At 44.8% G+C, this 27,206-nt stretch overlaps 1 protein-coding gene and 1 long non-coding RNA gene across 10 annotated transcripts in view; both read right to left on the bottom strand.

The window, feature by feature from the left end:
- Positions 1 to 27,206, bottom strand: part of RBFOX2 (RNA binding fox-1 homolog 2) — a 554,363-nt gene that overhangs the window by 230,979 nt on the left and 296,178 nt on the right. The window lies entirely within an intron of this gene.
- On the bottom strand, positions 17,039 to 19,928 carry LOC128666653 (uncharacterized). Its single transcript, XR_008403260.1, has 3 exons — positions 17,972 to 19,928; positions 17,756 to 17,798; positions 17,039 to 17,078 (listed from the first exon to the last, which is right to left on the bottom strand). It is a non-coding gene; the product is annotated as an uncharacterized LOC128666653 (long non-coding RNA).

The raw sequence follows: 27,206 nt of genomic DNA on the forward strand, positions 1-27,206 counted from the left end.
GTTAGAAAAATGGCTAGTCATACCTTGAGCAGAAAAGTCTGCAAACTGTTCCCCCCAACTGAAGTTCTCTCAGCTCAACAGTCCTGTGTGGGAACAGCAATCGATTTTAGTTACTGCTGCTAAAATCATACTCCTCTTATAAACAGAACTCTTCATCTCTTTCTGTTTTAGAGTAAATAGTACATACCAGCACTATTTTAAAATAACAAACTCTTGATAGAAGAATAAAAAACTACAACTAAACACCACATACTCTTCACCATCTCCATGGAGATGCTACTTGTTCAGAGCGGCAAAGAGAATGACTGGGGGGGGCGGAGCCTGGGAGGGACTATATGGACAGCTTTTGCTGTGCTCTTTGCCATTTCCTGTTAGGGAAGAGAATATTCCCACAAGTTATGGATGACGCCGTGGACCGGACACACCAATGTTGGAGAAATGCCTATAAATACACCCGTCACCACACCCACAATTCAGTTTAACGAATAGCCAAGAAGTGGGGTGATAAAGAAAGGAGTAAAAAGCATCAACAAAGGAATTTGGAAATAATTGTGCTTTATACAAAAAAATCATAACCACCATAAAAAAGGGTGGGCCTCATGGACTCTTGCCAATATGAAAGAAATGAATTTATCAGGTAAATTCTTACATAAATTATGTTTTCTTTCATGTAATTGGCAAGAGTCCATGAGCTAGTGATGTATGGGATAGCAATACCCTAGATGTGGAACTCCACACAACAGTCACTAGAGAGGGAGGGACACAATAAAAACAGCAATTTCGCTGAAAAAATAAATCCACAAACAAAATATAAGTTTATTCTCAAAAAATAAAAACTTAAATCATAAGCAGAAGAATCAAGCTGAAACAGCTGCCCGAAGAACTTTCCTACCAACAACTGCTTCCGAAGAAGCAAACAGATCAAAATGGTAGCATTTAGTAAATGTATGCAAAGAAGACCAAGATGCTGCTTTGCAAATCTGATCAACTATAGCTTCATTCTTAAAAGCCCAAGAAGTGGAAACTGATCTAATAGAATGAGCTGTAATTCTCTGAGGCGGGGCTTTACCCGACTCCAAATAAGCTTGAGGAATCAAAAGCTTTGACCACAATGCCAAAGAAACGGCAGAAGCCTTCTGACCTTTCCTGAAACCAGAAAATAAAACGAATAGACTAGAAGTCTTCCTGAAATCTTTAGTGGCTTCAACATAATATTTCAGAGCTCTCACCATATCCAAATAATGTAAAGATCTCTCCAAAGAATTCTTAGGATTAGGACACAAAGAAGGGACAACAATTTCTCTATTAATGTTGTTAGAATTCACAACCTTAGGTAAGAATTTAAATGAAGTCCGCAAAACTGCCTTATCCTGATGAAAAATCAGAAAAGGAGATTCACAAGAGAGAGCGGATAATTCAGAAACTCTTCTAGCAGAAGAGATGGCCAAAAGGAACAACACTTTCCAGGAAAGTAGTTTAATGTCCAAAGAATACATAGGCTCAAATGGAGGAGCCTTCAAAGCCTTCAAAACCCAATTAAGACTTTAAGGTAGAGAGATTGATTTAATGACAGGCTTGATATGAACCAAAGCCTGTACAAAACAATGAATATCAGGAAGTTTAGCAATTTTCCTGTGGAATAAAACAGAAAGAGCAGAGATTTGTCCTTTCAAGGAACTTGTAGACAAACCTTTATCCAAACCATATTGAAGAAACTGTAAAATTCTAGGAATTCTAAAAGAATGCCAGGAGAATTTATGAGAAGAACACCATGAAATATAAGTCTTCGAAATTCGATAATAAATATTTCTAGAAACAGATTTACGAGCCTGCAACATAGTATTAATCACTGAGTCAGAGAAACCTCTATGACTAAGTGTTCAATTTCCATACCTTCACATTTAATGATTTGAGATCCTGATGGAAAAACGGACCTTGAGATAGAAGGTCTGGCCTTAATGGAAGTGGCCAAGGTTGGCAACTGGACGTCCGAACAAGATCCGCATACCAAAACCTGTGAGGCCATGCTGGAGCAACCAGCAGCACAAACGATTGCTCCATGATGATTTTGGAGATTACTCTTGGAAGAAGGAATAGAGGCGGGAAAACATAAGCAGGTTGATAACACCAAGGAAGTGTCAACGCATCCACTGCTTCCGCCTGAGGATCCCTGGACAGGTACCTGGGAAGTTTCTTGTTTAGATGAGAAGCCATCAGATCTATTTCTGTAAGCCCCCACATCTGAACAATTTGAGAAAACACATCTGGGTGAAGAGACCATTCTCCTGATGTAAAGTCTGACGACTGAGATAATCCGCTTCCCAATTGTCTATACCTGGGATATGAACCACAGAAATTAGACAGGAGCTGAATTCCGTCCAAACATGTATCCGAGATACTTCTTTCATAGCTTGAGGACTGTGAATCCCACCCTGATGATTGACATATGCCACAGTTGTGATATTGTCTGTCTGAAAAAAAAATGAATGGTTCTCTCTTCAACAGAGGCCAAAACTGAAGAACCCTGAAAATTGCACGGAGTTCCAAAATATTGATTGGTAATCTCGCCTCTTGAGATTTACAAACCCCTTGTGCTGTCAGAGATCCCCAAACAGCTCCCCAACCTGAAAGACACGCACCTGTTGTCTGTTTGGGACAGGCACTATCACTCCCAAGAGGGGAAGGTCCTGTACACATTTCAAGAACGCCTCTCTTTTTATCTGGTCTACAGATAAGCTTGACAGGTGGAACCTGCCTCTGGGAGAAAAGTTTTTGAACTCTAACTTGTATCCCTGAGAAACAATGTCCACTGCCCACAGCTCTGGGACATCTCGCTCCCAAGCCTGCGCAAACTGAGAGAGCCTGCCCCCCACTTGATCTGGTCCCGGGTTCGGGGGCAACCCCTTCATGTTGACTTGGATTCAGCTGCGGGTTTCTTCGATTGCTTCCCCCTGTTACAAGACTGACCAGGCTTCCAAGAGGGCTTAGACTGTTCCTGTTTGGTAGAAGCCGAGGAAGTCTTACTAACATTCCTTCATCTTGTTGTTCTTGTCCTGCGGCAGAAAAGATCCTTTACCACTTGTGATATCGGAAATAATTTTTGCAAATGCGGGCTTGAACAATGTCTTTCCCATGTAAGGGATTGCCAAAAGCTTAGATTTGGAAGAAGCATCAGCAGACCAAGATTTAAGCCATAGCGCTCTACGTGCCAAGATAGCAAAGCTAGATATTTTGGCCCCCAACTTGATGACCTGCAAGGAAGCATCAGTGATGAAGGAATTAACTAACTTTTAAGCCCTTATCCTATCCTGAATCTCCTCCAAAGGAGTTTCAGCTTGCAGGGACTCAGACAAAGCATCAAACCAATAGGCTGGCGTACTGGTTACTGTAGCAATGCACACCACCAGTTGACACTGTAACCCTTGATGAGTATACATTTTCTTTAAAAAGGCCTCCAGCTTTTTATCCATAGGATCTTTAAAAGAACAACTATCTTCAATAGGGATAGTAGTTCTCTTAGCCAAAGTTGAGATCGCCCCTTCCACTTTGGGAACCGTCTGCCATGACTCCTTGATGGAGTCAGCGACTGGGAACATTTTTCTAAAGACAGGTGAGGGGCAAAAAGGGTATTCCTGGCCTCTCCCATTCCCGGGTAATAATCTCCGTGGAACGGTCTGGCACTGGGAACACCTCCCCAGGAGAGGGAACATCAAAATATCTATTTAATTTACTCGATTTTTTAGGGTTGAAGATAGGCGTATCGGAGTCGTCCAAGGTAGCTAAAACCTCCTTAAAGGAACACTGAACCCAAATTTTTTCTTTCCTGATTCAGATAGAGCATGCAATTTTAAGCAAGTTTCTAATTTACTCCTGTTATCATTTTTTTTCCTTCTCTTGCTATCGTTATTTGAAAGAGGCATCTAAACTTTTTTTGGTTCAGTACTCGACAGCACTTTTATTGGTGGATGAATTTATCCACCAATCAGCAAGGACAACCCAGGCTGTTTACCAAAAATGGGCCTGCATCTAAACTTACATTCTTGCATTTCAAATAAAGATACCAAGAGAATAAAGAAAATTTGATAATAGGAGTAAATTATTAAGCTGCTTTAAAGGGACAGTCTACACCAGAATAAGTATTGTTTTAAAAGATAGATAATCCCTTTATTACCCATTTCCCAGTTTTGCATAACTAACACATTTATAATACTATACTTTTAACCTCTGTGATTATCTTGTATCTAAGCCTCTGCAAACTGCCCCTTTTTTCAGTTCTTTTGACAGACTTGCAGTCTAGCCAATCAGTGCCTGCTCCAAGATAACTTCTCGTGCACGAGCACAGTGTTATCTATATGAAATACATGAACTAACACCCTCTAGTGGTGAAAAACTGTTAAAATGCAATATGAAATAGGTGGGCTTCAAGGTCTAAGAAATTAGTATATGAACCTCCTAGGTTAAGCTTTCAACTAAGAATACAAAGAGAACAAAGTAAAATTGGTGATAAAAGTAATTTGGAAAATTGTTTAAAATTACGTGCTCTATCTGAATCATGAAAGTTTATTTTGGCCTAGACTGTCCCTTTAAATGTCATGCTCTATCTGAATCACGAAAGAAAAAATTTGGGTACAGTGTCCCTTTAAGTAAAACACGGAGATGCTCAAGCTTGAATCTGAAGGAAACCACTTCGGCATCAGAAGCAGGACTTACACTATCTGAATCTGAAAGTTCACCCTCAGAGGCTACTGAAGTATCCTCCTCTTCCAACTTATGGGAAAGAGCAACCTGGTTAGCCTGAGACGTATCAGAGGCCTTACAGTCTGATTCCAAAAACTTACTCTTACGCCTCCCTTGCAACATAGGGATGGCCGCTAGCGCCTCAGATACCGCTGAGGAAACCTGGGTTGCAATTTCAGAAATACCCCATCAGGGGAAAGAGGAAGCTGGGGGCACTGCGTGAGATGATGGCACAGTTAGGGACACCTGTGGAGAAGGCTGTGGCATAGCCTGAACAGCATCTACTTGAGAGAATGATGGCTCAGAAGCAAACAATTTATCTTTGTACAATAAAGTTGTTTCTATACAAGAACTACAAAAAAGCAATGGAGCTTCTACTTGGGCATTCAAACAGAGTTTGCAGTCCTCTACAGACGAAGGGGCATATTTATCAAGGTCTGGCAGAAATGATCCGACACTGCGGATCAGGTCCGCCAGACCTTGCTGAATACGGCGAGTAACACGCTCGTCGTATTCAGCATTGCAACAGCAGCTCACAAGAGCTGCTGGTGCAACGCCGCCCCCTGCAGACTCGCGGCCAACCTGATCGTACTTGATCGGGTTGATTTCCTGCGATGTCTTTCTGCCAGCTCAAAGCAGGCGGACAGGTTATGGAGCAGCAGTCTTTGTGACCGCTGCTTCATAACTGCTGTTTCTGGCGAGCCTGCAGGCTCGCCAGAAACACGGGGCATCAAGCTCCATTCGGAGCTTGATACATATGCCCTATAGGCTCCAATTCCATATTGAAAGATTACACACACTCAATTGCAAAAAAAAAAATGTATTTTTAAATTTCAAGAAAAATAAAACTGTCTCTTTAAGATCTCTGTCAATCAAACAAACATAGCCCGCAAATAAGTTATCAACGAAACAACTTAATAATGAGACTCCTTAAAAGCAAATATAATTAAGTACTCTAATCCACAACAATTCTGAAACACCTCTTAGGCACCTCTACCCACAGCTCTATGCTGCGGTGCCTACCTGACCTCCTCTAGACTGACTCCGGAACAGGCAGAGGCTAACAGACAGCGGACACAGCAAATAATTTCCTAGTAGCTGAACAGGAAGAGAAAGAGTGCCAACAAAAGCGCGCGCTGCGTCTGGGGAAAAGGAGCCCGTCCCTAATGAAGTCACTATGAGGTCCGATGCCGGGAGCCATATTCACAAAAGAAAAAGATAGAAACGGAAAGATTCCGTTAACCAAGACCTCCTCTTATGTTAAAAGACAACAGGAACTCCCTAGAACAGTCGGATTCTGACTGAGCCACCAAAACATATGTTAAAAACATAATTTATGCTTACCTGATAAATTTATTTCTCTTGTAGTGTGTTCAGTCCACGGGTCATCCATTACTTATGGGATATATTCTCCTTCCCAACAGGAAGTTGCAAGAGGATCACCCAAGCAGAGCTGCTATATAGCTCCTGCCCTCACATGTCATATCCAGTCATTCGACCGAAACAAGACGAGAAAGGAGAAACTATAAGGTGCAGTGGTGACTGGAGATATAATTTTAAAATTTAGAACCTGCCTGAAAAAGACAGGGCGGGCCGTGGACTGAACACACTACAAGAGAAATACATTTATCAGGTAAGCATAAATTATGTTTTCTCTTGTTAAGTGTGTTCAGTCCACGGGTCATCCATTACTTATGGGATACCAATACCAAAGCTAAGTACACGGATGATGGGAGGGACAAGGCAGGAACATTAAACAGAAGGAACCACTGCCTGTAGAACCTTTCTCCCAAAACCAGCCTCCGAAGAAGCGAAAGTGTCAAATTTGTAAAATTTGGAAAAAGTATGAAGTGAAGACCAAGTCGCAGCCTTGCAAATCTGTTCAACAGAGGCCTCATTCTTAAAGGCCCAGGTGGAAGCCACAGCTCTGGTGGAATGAGCTGTAATTCTTTCAGGAGGCTGCTGTCCAGCAGTCTCATAGGCTAAACGTATTATGCTACGAAGCCAAAAAGAGAGAGAGGTAGCCGAAGCCTTTTTGACCTCTCCTCTGTCCAGAATAAACGACAAACAGAGAAGAAGTTTGTCTAAAATCTTTAGTTGCCTGTAAGTAGAACTTCAGAGCACGGACCACGTCTAGATTATGCAAAAGACGTTCCTTCTTCGAAGAAGGATTAGGACATAATGATGGAACAACAATCTCTTGATTGATATTCCTGTTAGAAACAACCTTAGGTAAAAACCCAGGTTTAGTACGCAGAACTACCTTGTCTGAATGAAAGATCAGATAAGGAGAATCACAATGTAAGGCAGATAACTCAGAGACTCTCCGAGCCGAGGAAATAGCCATCAAAAACAAAACTTTCCAAGATAAAAGCTTAATATCAATTGAATGAAGGGGTTCAAACGGAACACCCTGAAGAACTTTAAGAACCAAGTTTAAGCTCCACAGAGGAGCAACAGCTTTAAACACAGGCTTAATTCTAGCCAAAGCCTGACAAAAGGCCTGGACGTCTGGATGCTCTGCCAGACGTTTGTGTAAAAGAATAGACAGAGCTGAAATCTGTCCCTTTAGCAAACTAGCGGATAAACCCTTTTCTAAACCCTCTTGTAGAAAAGCTAATATCCTAGGAATCCTAACCTTACTCCATGAGTAACTCTTGGATTCGCACCAATATAAATATTTACGCCATATCTAAATTTTTCTTGTCACAGGTTTCCGAGCCTGTATTAATGTATCAATAACCGAATCCGAAAACCCACGCTTTGACAGAATCAAACGTTCAATTTCCAGGCAGTCAGCCTCAGAGAAATTAGGTTTGGATGGTTGAAAGGACCCTGAATTAGAAGGTCCTGCCTCAGAGGAAGAGACCATGGTGGACAGGACGACATGTCCACTAGGTCTGCATACCAGGTCCTGCGTGGCCACGCAGGCGCTATCAGAATTACCGATGCCCTCTCCTGTTTGATCCTGGCAATCAGCCGAGGTAGCAACGGAAATGGTGGAAACACATAAGCTATGTTGAAAACCCAAGGGGCTGCTAATGCATCTACCAGCACCGCTCCCGGGTCCCTGGACCTGGATCCGTAACAAGGAAGCTTCGCGTTCTGGCGAGATGCCATGAGATCCAGATCCGGTTTGCCCCAACGACGAATCAGTTGAGCAAATACCTCCGGGTGAAGTTCCCACTCTCCCGGATGAAAAGTCTGGCGACTTAGGAAATCCGCCTCCCAGTTCTCTACGCCTGGGATGTGAATCGCTGACAGGTGGCAAGAGTGAGACTCTGCCCAGCGAATTATCTTCGAGACTTCCAACATCGCTAGGGAACTCCTGGTTCCCCCTTGATGATTGATGTAAGCCACAGTCGTGATATTGTCCGACTGAAATCTGATGAACCTCAGCTTTGCTAACGGAGGCCAAGCCAGAAGAGCATTGAATATTGCTCTTAATTCTAGAATGTTTATTGGGAGGAGTTTCTCCTCCTGAGTCCACGATCCCTGAGCCTTCTGGGAATTCCAGACTGCTCCCCAGCCTAGAAGGCTGGCATCCGTTGTTACAATCGTCCAATCTGGCCTGCGAAAGGTCATTCCTTTGGACAGATGAACCGGGGACAACCACCAGAGAAGCGAATCTCTGGTCTCCTGGTCCAGATTTAGCAAAGGGGACAGATCTGAGTAATCCCCGTTCCATTGACTGAGCATGCATAGTTGCAGCGGTCTGAGATGCAGGCGCGCAAATGGCACTATGTCCATTGCCGCTACCATTAAGCCGATTACCTCCATGCACTGAGCTACCGATGGGCTTGGAATGGAATGAAGGACACGGCAAGCATTGAGAATCTTTGATAACCTGGACTCCGTCAGGTAAATCTTCATTTCTACAGAATCTATAAGAGTCCCTAGAAAAGGAACCCGAGTGAGTGGTAACAGAGAACTCTTTTCCACGTTCACTTTCCACCCATGCGACCTCAGAAATGCTAGAACTATCTCTGTATGAGACTTTGCATTCTGAAAACTTGACGCTTGTATCAGAATGTCGTTTAGGTACGGAGCCACCGCTATGCCTCGTGGTCTTAGTACCGCCAGAAGTGAGCCCAGAACCTTCGTAAAAATTCTCGGGGCCGTGGCTAACCCGAAGGGAAGAGCCACAAACTGGTAATGCCTGTCTAGAAAGGCAAACCTCAGGTACCGATAATGATCTTTGTGAATCGGTATATGAAGGTAAGCATCCTTTAAGTCCACCGTGGTCATATATTGACCCTCTTGGATCATGGGTAGGATGGTTCGAATGGTTTCCATCTTGAACGATGGTACCCTTAGGAATTTGTTTAAGATCTTTAAGTCCAAGATTGGTCTGAAGGTTCCCTCTTTTTTGGGAACCACAAATAGATTTGAGTAAAATCCTTGTGGATCACCCCCATTATTAAGAGGTCTTGTACACATTGTAGAAATGCCTCTCTACTAGGTTTGTCGATAACCTCGAAAGATGGAACCTCCCTTGTGGAGGAGAGGATTTGAAATCCAGAAGGTATCCCTGAGATATAATCTTTAACGTCCAGGGATCCTGCACATCTCTTGCCCAAGCCTGGGCAAAGAGAGAAAGTCTGCCCCCCACTAAATCCGTCTCTGGATAGGGGGCCCTGACTTCATGCTGTCTTAGGGGCGGGAGTAGGCTTTCTGGCCTGCTTGCCCTTGTTCCATGACTGGTTGCCTTTCCAACCTTGTCTGTAACGAGCAGTAGTTCCTTCCTGTTTTGGAGCGGAGGAAGTCGATGCTGCTCCTGCCTTGAAGTTACGAAAGGCACGAAAATTAGACTGTTTGGCCTTTGGTTTGGCCCTGTCATGAGGAAGGGCGTGGCCCTTACCTCCCGTAATGTCAGCAATAATTTCCTTCAAGCCGGGCCCGAATAAGGTCTGCCCTTTGAAAGGAATGTTAAGTAGTTTAGACTTGGAAGTTACATCCGCTGACCAGGATTTAAGCCAGAGCGCTCTGCGCGCCTGTATGGCGAATCCGGAATTTTTAGCCGTAAGTTTTGTTAGATGTACTATGGCATCTGAAACAAACGCATTAGCTTGCTTAAGGGTTCTAACTTTGCTCAAGGCCTCATCCAACGGCTCTGTGCGAATCGCCTCTTCCAGAGACTCAAACCAGAATGCCGCTGCAGCCGTGACAGGCGCAATGCATGCAAGAGGCTGCAATATAAAACCCTGTTGAACAAACATTTTCTTAAGATAACCCTCTAATTTTGTATCCATTGGATCTGAGAAAGCACAGCTATCCTCCACCGGGATAGTGGTACGCTTGGCTAACGTAGAAACTGCTCCCTCCACCTTAGGGACCGACTGCCATAAGTCTCGTGTGGTGGCGTCTATAGGGAACATTTTTCTAAATATCGGGGGAGGGAAAAAAGGCACACCGGGTCTATCCCACTCCTTACTGATAATTTCTGTAAGTCTTTTTGGTATAGGAAAAACGTCAGTACACACCGGTGCCGCATAGTATCTATCCAACCTACACAATTTCTCTGGAATTGCCACCGTGTCGCAATCATTCAGAGCCGCTAATACCTCCCCTAGTAACACACGAAGGTTCTCAAGCTTAAATTTAAAATTTGAAATTTCTGAATCCGGTCTCCCCGAATCAGAACCGTCACCGACAGAATGAAGCTCACCGTCCTCATGTTCTGCAAGTTGTGACGCAGTATCAGACACGGCTCTCGTGTCATCAGCGCGCTCTGTCCTTAACCCAGAGTTATCGCGTTTGCCCCTTAATTCGGGCATATTATATAATACTTCTTTCATAACATTAGCCATATCATGTAAAGTGATTTGTAAGGGCCTAGATGTACTAGGTGTCTCAATCCTACGCATCTCCCGAGCGGGAGACGCAGGTACTGACACGTGAGGAGAGTTAGGCGGCATAACTTCCCCCTCGTTGTCTGGTGATAGCTTCTTTATCGGTACAGATTGACTTTTATTCAAAGCAATATCAATACAATTGGTACACATCGTTCTATTGGGCTCCACATTGGCTTTTGAACATGATGAACAAACAGTTTCCTCTGAATCAGACATGTTTAAAACAGACTTAGCAATGAAACTAACAAGCTTGGAAATCACTTTTAATAAGTTTTACAAGCAATATAAAAAACGCAGCAGCGCTTCAAAAATACAGATATAATTAAACAATTCTTAACAAGAAGTGTACTATTAGCAGAGGATTGAACCCATTAGCAAAAGGATGATTAACCCCTCGATACCCAAAACGGATAAAACAGATATCAATTAAGATTTAACGCTTATAATCACAGTCAGCACACTGTCACAGATCTGCTGTGACTGATTACCTCCCTCACAAATGAAATTTGCAGACCCCTGAGCTCTCTAGAGACGTCCTGGTTCAAGGAGGAAGAAGCAGAAAGACTGTGCAATAATTTTAACTGCGCAACAAGGCGCTAAAACAAGGGCCCTCCCACTCCAATCACAACAGTGGGAGCCCTGATATAACGGTTTCCATGCAGAAAAATATGTTAGCCATGTGGAAAAAAATCATGCCCAAAGCGATTTATCACCAAAGTACCTCACAAAAAACAAATAACATGTCAGTAAACGTTTTATTAAAAAACAACATTTTTCAATGTCATGCAAAGCTATCACTAAGCCTGCTACCAGTCGCTACCACTGCAGAGAAGGCTTAAGTATTATTTCAGTGTTAACCGTATTTTCTCAGTCAAATTCTAGTCCCTAGAATATAACTCGACTGCGCATACATTTATCAGCCTGATACCAGTTGCTACTACTGCATTTAAGGCTGTACTTACATCATACGGTAACAGCAGTATTTTCTTAGTCAATTCCATTCCCAGAAAATAAAGTACTGCACATACCTCATTTGCGGAGGACCCCGCATGCTATTCCCAGTCTGAAGTTACCCCACTCCTCAGAATGTCGAGAACAGCCAGTGGATCTTAGTTACGCCTGCTAAGATCATAGATAAAAAACGCAGGCAGTTTCTTCTTCCAAATACTGCCTGAGATAGGAAAACAGCACACTCCGGTGCCATTTAAAATAACAAACTTTTGATTGAAGAATAGTTAATAGTTAATAGTTAAGTAAAAAACTCCAGCTCCTCTCGCGACCTCCTTCTTTGTTGAGGGTTGCAAGAGAATGACTGGATATGACATGTGAGGGGAGGAGCTATATAGCAGCTCTGCTTGGGTGATCCTCTTGCAACTTCCTGTTGGGAAGGAGAATATATCCCATAAGTAATGGATGACCAGTGGACTGAACACACTTAACAAGAGAAACAAACGTTTGCGAGTAAGATCCCTTACACTAACAAACCTCTCAGTTCACACACAGTGCCCTCCAACCGGTCTACATCATCCTTCACACAGGAAGATGTTTGTCCCAGAGTAAGATGCAGACCCAAGTCTTAAAGGATTACTAACTTTTGCTTTTTCGTTTCAAAACGGACCACATATTTTAAACAACATCAATCAACAAATTTATTTTTTCCATATCTTTATAGAATTAAATGTTATTGCCCCCTCATGACATCACTTCTTCCAGCCCTCAAAAATGGGCCGTACACGGTATATCTCAATTGCCAATCTGATTGTGTGTATTTGCATATAATTATAACAGTTCGTCAACCTACGCATGCGCAATTGGATTTGTCTATTTGCGCATGCACAGATTACAGCACTGATGCCTACATTACCCACAACGTATTCACAATAACGCATGGGCATTTTAATTTGAAATAGCTTATATTGGCTCTCCAGTCTTTTTACAGTGTTTTTGGTGTCACAATTATTTTATTTATTTATTTTTTAACAAAATATTATTACAATTTTTTTTTTAAGTTGCTCGTTAATTCTAGGGAGATTCTCTAAGCGCTAGCACACAAGCTACTTACGTTTCCTGCGCAGCACTTAACAGCTTTGCTCATTGCCTCCTCCTGCTGGCCAGGAGTGATATTACCAACAGTAATTGATGATCCGTTGACTCACTGTGTCTTAAGAAAGAAATTAGGATCTTGTCCTTTAGGTTTATTCTTCTTATCCTGCGGTAAAAAGGCACCCTTGCCCCCAGTGACCGTGGATATGAGAGAGTCCAGGCCTGGACCGAAAATAATCTTCCCCTTAAATGGAAGGGAAAGCAATCTAGATTTTGAAGTCCTGTCCGCAGACCAAGACTTCAGCCAGAGAGCCCTACGGGCTAGAACAGAAAAACCTGATGTTTTTGCATTCAGACGAATAATCTGCATACTTGCATCACAGATAAAATAATTGGCTACCCTCAAGGCCCAAATTCTTTCCTGGATCTCGTAGAGGGGAGTTTCCACCACGATCATCTCCGATAGAGAGTCACCAATAGGCTGAAACAAGTAGCCTGTGTGCTGAAACATTTCTCTTAATAGAGTTTCTAGCTTCTTATCCATGGGCTCTTTACACGACGAACTATCGTCAAGTGGGATAGTGGTGCGCTTAGTAAGCGTGGAGATAGCTCCATCCACCTTAGGGAAAGACCTCCACAATTCTAATTGAGAGTCTAGATCGGGGAACACTTTCTTAATAGAAGAAGAAGGGGAAAAAGAAGATCCAAGTCTCTCCCATTCATTCTTAAAGGGACACTCAGGTCAAATTAAATTTTCATGATTCAGATACAGCATGTAATTTAAAACAACTTTCCAATTTACTTCCATTAAAAAAAATGTGAACGGTTTTATATTTACACTTTTTGAGCCACTAGCTCCTACTGAGCATGTGCAAGAATTCACAGACTATATGTATATGCATTTGTGATTGGCTGATTGCTATCACATGGTACAGGGGGAGTGGAAATATACATAACTTTGAAATTTGTTAGAAAAAAAATCTACAACTCATTTGAAATTCTGAGTAAATGCTATTGTATTGTCTTGTTATCTTGCATTTGTTGATTATGCAAATCTACTGTGTTTACTGTTCCTTTAATATTTGCCATCTTTACGGGAACCGGGAAAGTCTGTGGCACCACCCTGTCCTCATAAACCTTATCAAGCTTAGGAATAGAAGGTTCCTCAGGTAATTTAGGTTCCGGAACCTCTAACGTAGCCAACACTTTAACAGAAAGCGTAAGTGCTCGATCCTAAATCTAAAGTCTGGTTCCTCTGCAGCCAGAGGTTTAGAGGCAGCAGATTCCGACCAAGAAAGAGTCTCCTCTGAACTATCAGAGGCGTCTTCATCCTCGGATAATCTAGTATCAGATAAATCCAACAAATTGGTAGATGACCCCTGGGAAGGATAGCAATATTTGGCCTTTCGCTTGCCTTTAGCAGGGCGAGGTAAAGCACTGAAGGCCGCAGACACTGCCGTTTGTAGCTGTTCAGTAAAGTCTGGCGGTAAAGGGGCCCCTCCAGGAGGAGGATTAGCAGTGCAATGGGAGGCTGCATGTGTAATAAGAGATGAGTGCAGGGAACGCACCTCACAAGACGGAGACCCCTCAGAGGGGCACGGCTCAATGGTACTAAACATCTTTGTCTTTTTAGCTATAACTACCTTATCGAGGCATGTGGAACATAATTGAGCAGGTGGGTATAAAATAAAAACAGGTATTAGATTTAGGAAAAGAGGGAGTACATTCTAACGCATCAGAGTTCTCCATAGTGTACACTTTTAAGATGGACAATAGAATAAGATAAATGGCACCTTTATACCCCCAATGGCCGGGGCATTCACCACCTCCTATGACCCAGGCCCCACAGAGAAACAGTTTCTTCTCTTGTAAACCTCAGGAAAGAGGAAGTCAATGATACCACACCTGGTCACATGGTGTGCCATGCAGGAACGTCCCTGCTCCCGGAGAGAAAAGCGTAAAAAATAACAGGCCCCACAGTTATCTCAAAAATTAAAGTAAAACCTAAATGTTCCACATCTGCCTGAGCCTCATCTCACACATATTACAGCATAAAACATAATAAAGCAAGTTATGTAAAAATCCCCTCTGTTCAATAATTTCCTTCCGGATCTATTAACCCTTGATTCCATACAGCTAAAGGAGTCACACTGTGACCCTGTCTTCTTTACGTTATCATGAGATAAAATTAAATGATCTTACCGGAATCTCTGCCGTGGAACAGACACACAGCCTCAAGTTTGAAAGTCTGGTAGCATCGCACCTGACATGGACTTGAGTGATAGAAGCAGGCAGTGAAACTCGTCAACACTTATTGCTTAGGAGCTGTTAATACGAGTCTGAATGGTTTTGCAGAAAGACTCTCCCTTTATCTCCAGACCCTAACATTCGTCAATGCTCTCACTGAGATGCTGACAAGACTACTTAAAACTCCAGTCCCATTTCGAAGAGTACTACCCTCCATAAGAGACTACTCCAAATTTTCCGACACTTCTCTGCCATCCTCCTGTGACGCAAGGCAAAGAATGACTGGGGGATGAGGGGAGGTATTTAAGCCTTTGGCTGGGGTGTCTTTGCCTCCTCCTGGTGGCCAGGTTCTGTTTTTCCAAAAAGTAATGAATAAAGTGGACTCTCCCTATATTAAGATGGAAAAGGGTATTTTAAATGTTTAAAAACAAAAATTAAGAACACAACTACCCAGCCCCCAACACCTACATTTTCTGTTAAATAAAGAGCTACTAGGTAAAACAGTGCCCAGACCAACCCCCCACACTGCCAGGCTAATCCCTACTCTGGCCCACCCAGGTTCCTCAGTTTAGCCAGGTCTGGTAAACAATCCTTCAGTGTTCCAAGTGGTGGCACTAGGACATTAGCAACGTCTACTAAATTAGTCTTTTCATGGTGCAAAATAAAACGTGAGAATGTTAATTTTAATAAAATTACCTATTTGTACAACAAGAATACATTTAGTGTAAAACAATGTTTGATAATCTAGGCCAGTATTTAACACCGACATAAGGGAAGTTTAATTACAAGTTTATAGGTTCCTGGAGTATTACATATTAGGGAAGGTAAAAAACAGACTTACAGCTTTCCCCAACCTACCGATAAATGACGTTTCTGTGTTTAAACAGACAGAAGACAACAAAAGAGCAATAGATGCAACCACAATGTAAAAGCGATCACTGGACACATGCTGTGCTCATTCAGCAGACGGCATAAAACATCTGTTAGACTGGCTGAGCAGCTGTGACAAGGGACACATCCATCAGAGTATAAGGTGAGGCGTGAAGTAGCAGACTGGGCTGAATTACTTTCCCATTACAATCTGCAACTTTCACTCAGCTGCACAGGAAGTGCTGAAGTGAAACAGCTGATGTATAATAACCACACAGGTCAACATGACTCCAACCCATAACGACCTTGTGGCCTTTAACTGACCTTGATAGCGCTCGCATAGTAATTGTATTATTTGTAGTAACAGTAACTTATAGGTCCATCAGTCCCATCCTCCTTGAGCCAATTAAATACTAAATAACGATTGTTTGATTAAACGGTAATGTGAATAATAAACTGATAATTACCTGCAACTAACTACATTGTAACCACTTTTAATGTTCTGAAGGGAGTAAAAGAATAAAAGTAGAACTACTAACTACTGAGCGCCACAGAACTCTCCATATCTCCCTCATTACTAACTACTGAGCGCCACAGACCTTCACATATCTCTCTCATTACTAAATACTGAGCGCCACAGACCTCTCCATATCTCCCTCATTACTAACTACTGAGCGCCACAGACCTTCACATATATCGCTCATTACTAACTACTGAGTGCCACAGACCTCTCCAATATCTCTCTCATTACTAACTACTGAGCGCCACAGACCTCTCCCATATCTCCCTCATTACTAACTACTGAGCGCCACAGACCTCTCCCATATCTCCCTCATTACTAACTACTGAGCGCCACAGACCTTCACATATCTCCCTCATTACTAACTACTGAGCGCCACATACCTCTCCATATCTCCCTCATTACTAACTACTGAGCGCCACAGACCTTCACATATCTCCCTCATTACTAACTACTGAGCGCCACAGATCTCTCCCATATCTCTCTCATTACTAACTACTGAGCGCCACAAACCTCCCCCATATCTCCCTTATTACTAACTACTGAGTGCCACAGACCTCTCCATATCTCCCTTATTACTAACTACTGAGTGCCAGAGACTCCTTCATTACTAAATACTGAGTGCCACAGACCTCCCTATAGCTCCCTCATTACTAACTACTGAGCGCCACAGACCTCTCCCATATCTCTCTCATTACTAACTACTGAGCGCCACATACCTCTCCATATCTCCCTCATTACTAACTACTGAGCGCCAGAGACCTCTCCCATATCTCCCTCATTACTAACTACTAAGCACCACAGACCTCTACATATCTCTCTCATTACTAACTACTGAGCGCCACAGATCTCTCCCATATCTCTCTCATTACTAACTACTGAGCGCCACAGACCTCTCCCATATCTCCCTCATTACTAACTACTGAGCACCACAGACCTCTCTAATATCTCCCTCATTACTAACTACTGAGCGCCAGAGACTCTCTCATTGCTAACTACTGAGCGCCAGAGACCTCCCCCATATCTCCCTCATTACTAATTACAGAGCACCAGAGACTCTCTCATTACTAACTACTGAGCGCCAGAGACCTCCCTAGATCTCCCTTATTACTAACTACTGAGCGCCACAGACCTCCCTAGATCTCCCTCATTACTAACTACTAGGCGCCACAGACCTCCCCCATATCTCCCTCATTACTAACTACTGAGCGTCACAGACCTCTCCCATATCTCCCTCATTACGAACTACTGAGCGCCACAGACCTCTCCCATATCTCCCTCATTACTAACTACTGAGCGCCACAGACCTCTCCATATCTCTCTCATTACTAAACTACTGAGCGCCACAAACCTCTCCATATCTCTCTCTCATTACTAAATACTGAGCGCCACAGACCTCTCCCATATCTCCCTCATTACTAACTACTGAGCGCCACAGACCTTCACATATCTCCCTCATTACTAACTACTGAGTGCCACAGACCTCTCCATATCTCCCTCATTACTAACTACTGAGCGCCACAGACCTTCACATATCTCGCTCATTACTAACTACTGAGCGCCACAGACCTTCCCATATCTCCCTCATTACTAACTACTGGGCGCCACAGACCTCCCCATATCTCCCTCATTACTAACTACTGAGCGCCACAGACCTCTCCCATATCTCCCTCATTACTAACTAGTGAGCGCCACAGACCTTCACATATCTCCCTCATTACTAACTACTGAGCGCCACATACCTCTCCATATCTCCCTCATTACTAACTACTGAGCGCTACAGACCTTCACATATCTCCCTCATTACTAACTACTGAGCGCCACAGATCTCTCCCATATCTCTCTCATTACCAACTACTGAGCGCCACAAACCTCCCCCATATCTCCCTCATTACTAACTACTGAGTGCCACAGACCTCTCCATATCTCCCTTATTACTAACTACTGAGTGCCAGAGACTCCTTCATTACTAAATACTGAGTGCCACAGACCTCCCTATAGCTCCCTCATTACTAACTACTGAGCGCCACAGACCTCTCCCATATCTCTCTCATTACTAACTACTGAGCACCACATACCTCTCCATATCTCCCTCATTACTAACTACTGAGCGCCAAAGACCTCTCCCATATCTCTCTCATTACTAACTACTGAGCGCCACAGACCTTCACATATCTCCCTCATTACTAACTACTGAGCGCCATGTACCTCTCCATATCTCCCTCATTACTAACTACTGAGCGCCACAGACCTTCACATATCTCCCTCATTACTAACTACTGAGCGCAACATACCTCTCCATATCTCCCTCATTACTAACTACTGAGCGCCAGAGACCTCTCCCATATCTCCCTCATTACTAACTACTAAGCACCACAGACCTCTCCATATCTCCCTCATTACTAACTACTGAGCGCCACAGATCTCTCCCATATCTCTCTCATAACTAACTACTGAGCGCCACAGACCTCTCCCATATCTCCCTCATTACTAACTACTGAGCACCACAGACCTCTCTAATATCTCCCTCATTACTAACTACTGAGCACCACAGACCTCTCCCATATCTCCCTCATTACTAACTACTGAGCGCCACCGACCTCTCTAATATCTCCCTCATTACTAACTACTGAGCGCCAGAGACTCTCTCATTGCTAACTACTGAGCGCCAGAGACCTCCCCCATATCTCCCTCATTACTAATTACAGAGCACCAGAGACTCTCTCATTACTAACTACTGAGCGCCAGAGACCTCCCTAGATCTCCCTTATTACTAACTACTGAGCGCCACAGACCTCCCTAGATCTCCCTCATTACTAACTACTAGGCGCCACAGACCTCCCCCACATCTCCCTCATTACTAACTACTGAGCGTCACAGACCTCTCCCATATCTCCCTCATTACTAACTACTAGGCGCCACAGACCTCCCCCACATCTCCCTCATTACGAACCACTGAGCGCCACAGACCTCTCCCATATCTCCCTCATTACTAACTACTGAGCGCCACAGACCTCTCCATATCTCTCTCATTACTAAACTACTGAGCGCCACAAACCTCTCCATATCTCTCTCTCATTACTAAATACTGAGCGCCACAGACCTCTCCCATATCTCCCTCATTACTAACTACTGAGCGCCACAGACCTTCCCATATCTCCCTCATTACTAACTACTAAGCACCACAGACCTCTACATATCTCTCTCATTACTAACTACTGAGCGCCACAGATCTCTCCCATATCTCTCTCATTACTAACTACTGAGCGCCACAGACCTCTCCCATATCTCCCTCATTACTAACTACTAAGCACCACAGACCTCTACATATCTCTCTCATTACTAACTACTGAGCGCCACAGATCTCTCCCATATCTCTCTCATTACTAACTACTGAGCGCCACAGACCTCTCCCATATCTCCCTCATTACTAACTACTGAGCACCACAGACCTCTCTAATATCTCCCTCATTACTAACTACTGAGCGCCAGAGACTCTCTCATTGCTAACTACTGAGCGCCAGAGACCTCCCCCATATCTCCCTCATTACTAATTACAGAGCACCAGAGACTCTCTCATTACTAACTACTGAGCGCCAGAGACCTCCCTAGATCTCCCTTATTACTAACTACTGAGCGCCACAGACCTCCCTAGATCTCCCTCATTACTACTAGGCGCCACAGACCTCCCCCATATCTCCCTCATTACTAACTACTGAGCGTCACAGACCTCTCCCATATCTCCCTCATTACGAACTACTGAGCGCCACAGACCTCTCCCATATCTCCCTCATTACTAACTACTGAGCGCCACAGACCTCTCCATATCTCTCTCATTACTAAACTACTGAGCGCCACAAACCTCTCCATATCTCTCTCTCTCATTACTAACTACTGAGCGCCACAGACCTCTCCCATATCTCCCTCATTACTAACTACTGAGCGCCACAGACCTTCACATATCTCCCTCATTACTAACTACTGAGTGCCACAGACCTCTCCATATCTCCCTCATTACTAACTACTGAGCGCCACAGACCTTCACATATCTCGCTCATTACTAACTACTGAGCGCCACAGACCTTCCCATATCTCCCTCATTACTAACTACTGGGCGCCACAGACCTCCCCATATCTCCCTCATTACTAACTACTGAGCGCCACAGACCTCTCCATATCTCCCTCATTACTAACTACTGAGCGCCAGAGACCTCTCCCATATCTCCCTCATTACTAACTACTAAGCACCACAGACCTCTACATATCTCTCTCATTACTAACTACTGAGCGCCACAGATCTCTCCCATATCTCTCTCATTACTAACTACTGAGCGCCACAGACCTCTCCCATATCTCCCTCATTACTAACTACTGAGCACCACAGACCTCTCTAATATCTCCCTCATTACTAACTACTGAGCACCACAGACCTCTCCCATATCTCCCTCATTACTAACTACTGAGCGCCACCGACCTCTCTAATATCTCCCTCATTACTAACTACTGAGCGCCAGAGACTCTCTCATTGCTAACTACTGAGCGCCAGAGACCTCCCCCATATCTCCCTCATTACTAATTACAGAGCACCAGAGACTCTCTCATTACTAACTACTGAGCGCCAGAGACCTCCCTAGATCTCCCTTATTACTAACTACTGAGCGCCACAGACCTCCCTAGATCTCCCTCATTACTAACTACTAGGCGCCACAGACCTCCCCCACATCTCCCTCATTACTAACTACTGAGCGTCACAGACCTCTCCCATATCTCCCTCATTACGAACTACTGAGCGCCACAGACCTCTCCCATATCTCCCTCATTACTAACTACTGAGCGCCACAGACCTCTCCATATCTCTCTCATTACTAAACTACTGAGCGCCACAAACCTCTCCATATCTCTCTCTCATTACTAAATACTGAGCGCCACAGACCTCTCCCATATCTCCCTCATTACTAACTACTGAGCGCCACAGACCTTCCCATATCTCCCTCATTACTAACTACTGGGCGCCACAGACCTCTCCCATATCTCCCTCATTACTAACTACTGAGCGCCACAGACCTCTCCCATATCTCCCTCATTACTAACTACTGAGTGCCACATACCTCTCCCATATCTCCCTCATTACTAACTACTGAGCGCCACAGACCTCCCCATATCTCCCTCATTGCTAACTACTGAGCGCCAGAGACTCTCTCATTACTAATTACTGAGCGCCACAGACCTCTCCCATATCTCCCTCATTACTAACTACTGAGTGCCACAGACCTATCCCATATCTCTCTCATTACTAACTACTGAGCGCCACAGACCTCCCCATATCTCCCTCATTACTAACTACTGAGCGCCACAGACCTCCCCCATATCTCCCTCATTACTAATTAGAGAGCGCCAGAGACTCTCTCATTACTAACTACTAAGCGCCAGAGACCTCCCAAGATCTCCCTTATTACTAACTACTGAGCGCCACAGACCTCCCTAGATCTCCCTCATTACTAACTACTAGGCGCCACAGACCTCCCCCATATCTCCCTCATTACTAACTACTGAGCGTCACAGACCTCTCCCATATCTCCCTCATTACGAACTACTGAGCGCCACAGACCTCTCCCATATCTCCCTCATTACTAACTACTGAGCGCCACAGACCTCTCCATATCTCTCTCATTACTAAACTACTGAGCGCCACAGACCTCTCCCATATCTCCCTCATTACTAACTACTGAGCGCCACAGACCTCTCCCATATCTCCCTCATTACTAACTACTGAGTGCCACATACCTCTCCCATATCTCCCTCATTACTAACTACTGAGCGCCACAGACCTTCCCATATCTCCCTCATTGCTAACTACTGAGCGCTAGAGACTCTCTCATTACTAACTACTGAGCGCCACAGACCTCTCCCATATCTCCCTCATTACTAACTACTGAGTGCCACAGACCTATCCCATATTTCCCTCATTACTAACTACTGAGCGCCACAGACCTCTCCCATATCTCCCTCATTACTAACTACTGAGCGCCACAGACCTCTCCCATATCTCCCTCATTACTAACTACTGAGCGCCACAGACCTCTCCCATATCTCCCTCATTACTAACTACTGAGTGCCACAGACCTCTCCATATCTCCCTCATTACTAACTACTGAGCGCCACAGACCTCTCCCATATCTCCCTCATTACTAACTACTGAGTGCCACAGACCTATCCCATATCTCCCTCATTACTAACTACTGAGCGCCACAGACCTCTCCCATATCTCCCTCATTACTAACTACTGAGCGCCACAGACTTCTCCCATATCTCCCTCATTACTAACTACTGAGCGCCACATACCTCTCCATATCTCCCTCATTACTAACTACTGAGCGCCACAGACCTCTCCCATATCTCTCTCATTACTAACTACTGAGCGCCACGTACCTCTCCATATCTCCCTCATTACTAACTACTGAGAGCCACATACCTCTCCATATCTCCCTCATTACTAACTACTGAGCGCCACATACCTCTCCATATCTCCCTCATTACTAACTACTGAGCGCCAGAGACCTCTCCCAAATCTCCCTCAATACTAACTACTAAGCACCACAGACCTCTCTCATATCTCCCTCATTACTAACTACTGAGCGCCAGAGACTCTCTCATTGCTAACTACTGAGCGCCACAGATCTCTCCCATATCGATCTCATTACTAACTACTGAGCGCCACAGACCTCTCCCATATCTCCCTCATTACTAACTACTGAGCGCCACATACCTCTCCATATCTCCTTCATTACTAACTACTGAGCGCCACATACCTCTCCATATCTCCCTCATTACTAACTACTGAGCGCCAGAGACCTCTCCCATATCTCCCTCATTACTAACTACTAAGCACCACAGACCTCTACATATCTCTCTCATTACTAACTACTGAGCGCCACAGATCTCTCCCATATCTATCTCATTACTAACTACTGAGCGCCACAGACCTCTCCCATATCTCCCTCATTACTAACTACTGAGCGCCACAGACCTCTCTCATATCTCCCTCATTGCTAACTACTGAGCGCCAGAGACTCTCTCATTGCTAACTACTGAGCGCCAGAGACCTCCCCCATATCTCCCTCATTACTAATTACAGAGCACCAGAGACTCTCTCATTACTAACTACTGAGCGCCAGAGACCTCCCTAGATCTCCCTTATTACTAACTACTGAGCGCCACAGACCTCCCTAGATCTCCCTCATTACTAACTACTGGGCACCACAGTCCTCCCCCATATTTCCCTCATTACTAACTACTGAGCGCCACAGACCTCTCCCATATCTCCCTCATTACGAACTACTGAGCGCCACAGACCTCTCCCATATCCCCCTTATTACTAACTACTGAGCACCACAGACCTCTCCATATCTCTCTCATTACTAAACTACTGAGCGCCACAGACCTCTCCATATCTCCCTCATTACTAACTACTGATCGCCACAGACCTCTCCCATATCTCCCTCATTACGAACTACTGAGCGCCACAGACCTCTACCATATCCCCCTCATTACTAACTACTGAGCACCACAGACCTCTCCATATCTCTCTCATTACTAAATACTGAGCGCCACAGACCTCTCCCATATCTCCCTCATTACTAAATACTGAGCGCCACAGACCTCTCCCATATCTCCCTCATTACTAACTACTGAGTGCCTAAGACCTCTCCATATCTCTCTCATTACTAACTACTGAGCGCCACAGACCTCCCCATATCTCCCTCATTACAAACTACTGAGCGCCACAGACCTCCCACATATCTATCTCATTACTAACTAGTGAGTGCCACAGACCTCCCTAGATCTCCCTCATTACTAACTACTGAGCGCCACCGACCTCCCACATATCTCTCTCATTACTAACTAGTGAGCGCCACAGACCTCCCTAGATCTCCCTCATTACTAACTACTGAGCGCCACAGACCTCTCTATATATCTCCCTCATTACTAACTACTGAGCGCCACAGACCTCCCCATATCTCTCTCATTACTAACTACTGAGCGCCACAGACCTCTCCCATATCTCCCTCATTACTAACTACTGAGCGCCACAGACCTCTCCCATACCTCCCTCATTACTAACTACTGAGCGCCACAGACCTCTCCCATATCTCCCTCATTACTAACTACTGAGCACCACAGACCTCTACATATCTCTCTCATTACTAACTACTGGGCGCCACAGACCTCACCCATATCTCCCTCATTACTAACTACTGAGCGCCACAGACCTCTCCCATATCTCCCTCATTACTAACTACTGAGCGCCACAGACCTCTCCCATATCTCCCTCATTACTAACTACTGAGCGCCACAGACCTCCCCATATCTCCCTCATTACTAACTACTGAGCGCCAGAGACTCTCTCATTACCAACTACTGAGCGCCACAGACCTCTCCCATATCTCCCTCATTACTAACTACTGAGCGCCACAGACCTCTCCCATATCTCCCTCATTACTAACTACTGAGCACCACAGACCTCTCCCATAACTCTCTCATTACTAACTACTGAGCGCAAGTGAACTCCCCATATCTCCCTCATTACCAACTACTGAGCGCCACAGACCTCCCCCATATCTCTCTCATTACTAACTAGTGAGTGCCACAGACCTCCCTAGATCTCCCTCATTACTAACTACTGAGCGCCACCGACCTCCCCCATATCTCTCATTACTAACTAGTGAGCGCCACAGACCTCCCCCATATCTCCCTCATTACTAACTACTGAGCACCAGAGACTCTCTCATTACTAACTACTGAGCACCAGAGACCTCCCTAGATCTCCCTTATTACTAACTACTGAGCGCCACAGACCTCCCTAGATCTCCCTCATTACTAACTACTGGGCGCCACAGACCTTCCTAGATCTCCCTCATTACTAACTACTGAGCGCCACAGACCTCTCCCATATCTCTCTCATTAGTAACTACTGAGCACCACAGACCTCTCCCATATCTCCCACATTACTAACTACTGAGCGCCACACACCTCTCCCATATCTCCCTCATTACTAACTACTGAGCGCCACAGACCTCTTCATGTCTCCCTCATTACTAACAACTGGGCGCCACAGACCTCCCCCATATCTCCCTCATTACAAATTACTGAGCGCCACAGACCTCTCCCATATCTCCCTCATTACTACGTTACTGAGCGCCACAGACGTCTCCCATACCTCCCTCATTACTAACTACTGAGCGCCACAGACCACTCCCATATCTCTCTCATTACTAACTACTGAGCATCAAAGACCTCTCCCATATCCCCCCCTAATTACTAACGACTGAGCGCCACAGACCTCTACCATATCTCCCTCATTACTAAATACTGAGCACCACAGACCTCTCCCATATCTCCCTCATTACTAACTACTGAGCGCCACAGACCTCTCCCATATCTCCCTCATTACTACGTTACTGAGCGCCACAGACGTCTCCCATATCTCCCTCATTACTAACTACTGAGCGCCACAGACCTCTCCCATATCTCTCTCATTACTAACTACTGAGCATCAAAGACCTCTCCCATATCCCCCCCTAATTACTAACTACTGAGCGCCACAGACCTCTCCCATACCTCCCTCATTACTAACTACTGAGCGCCACAGACCTCTCCCATATCTCCCTCATTACTAACTACTGAGCACCACAGACCTCTACATATCTCTCTCATTACTAACTACTGGGCGCCACAGACCTCACCCATATCTCCCTCATTACTAACTACTGAGCGCCACAGACCTCTCCCATATCTCCCTCATTACTAACTACTGAGCGCCACAGACCTCTCCCATATCTCCCTCATTACTAACTACTGAGCGCCACAGACCTCCCCATATCACCCTCATTACTAACTACTGAGCGCCAGAGACTCTCTCATTACTAACTACTGAGCGCCACAGACCTCTCCCATATCTCCCTCATTACTAACTACTGAGCGCCACAGACCTCTCCCATATCTCCCTCATTACTAACTACTGAGCACCAGAGGACCTCTCCCATAACTCTCTCATTACTAACTACTGAGCGCAAGTGAACTCCCCATATCTCCATCATTACTAAGTACTGAGCGCCACAGACCTCTCTCAAATCTCCCTCATTACTAACTACTGAGCGCCACAGACCTCCCCCATATCTCTCTCATTACTAACTAGTGAGTGCCACAGACCTCCCTAGATCTCCCTCATTACTAACTACTGAGCGCCACCGACCTCCCCCATATCTCTCTCATTACTAACTAGTGAGCGCCACAGACCTCCCCCATATCTCCCTCATTACTAACTACTGAGCACCAGAGACTCTCTCATTACTAACTACTGAGCACCAGAGACCTCCCTAGATCTCCCTTATTACTAACTGCTGAGCGCCACAGACCTCCCTAGATCTCCCTCATTACTAACTACTGGGTGCCACAGACCTTCCTAGATCTCCCTCATTACTAACTACTGAGCGCCACAGACCTCTCCATATATCTCTCATTACTAACTACTGAGCGCCACAGACCTCCCCATATCTCCCTCATTACTAACTACGGAGCGCCACAGACCTCTCCCATATCTCTCTCATTAGTAACTACTGAGCACCACAGACCTCTCCCATATCTCCCTCATTACTAACTACTGAGCGCCACACACCTCTCCCATATCTCCCTCATTACTAACTACTGAGCGCCACAGACCTCTCCATGTCTCCCTCATTACTAACTAGTGGGCGCCACAGACCTCCCCCATATCTCCCTCATTACAAATTACTGAGCGCCACAGACCTCTCCCATATCTCCCTCATTACTACGTTACTGAGCGCCACAGACGTCTCCCATATCTCCCTCATTACTAACTACTGAGCGCCACAGACCACTCCCATATCTCTCTCATTACTAACTACTGAGCATCA

The sequence above is a fragment of the Bombina bombina genome, chromosome 7 (genome assembly GCF_027579735.1).
Source record: "Bombina bombina isolate aBomBom1 chromosome 7, aBomBom1.pri, whole genome shotgun sequence".
NCBI lineage: Eukaryota > Metazoa > Chordata > Amphibia > Anura > Bombinatoridae > Bombina > Bombina bombina.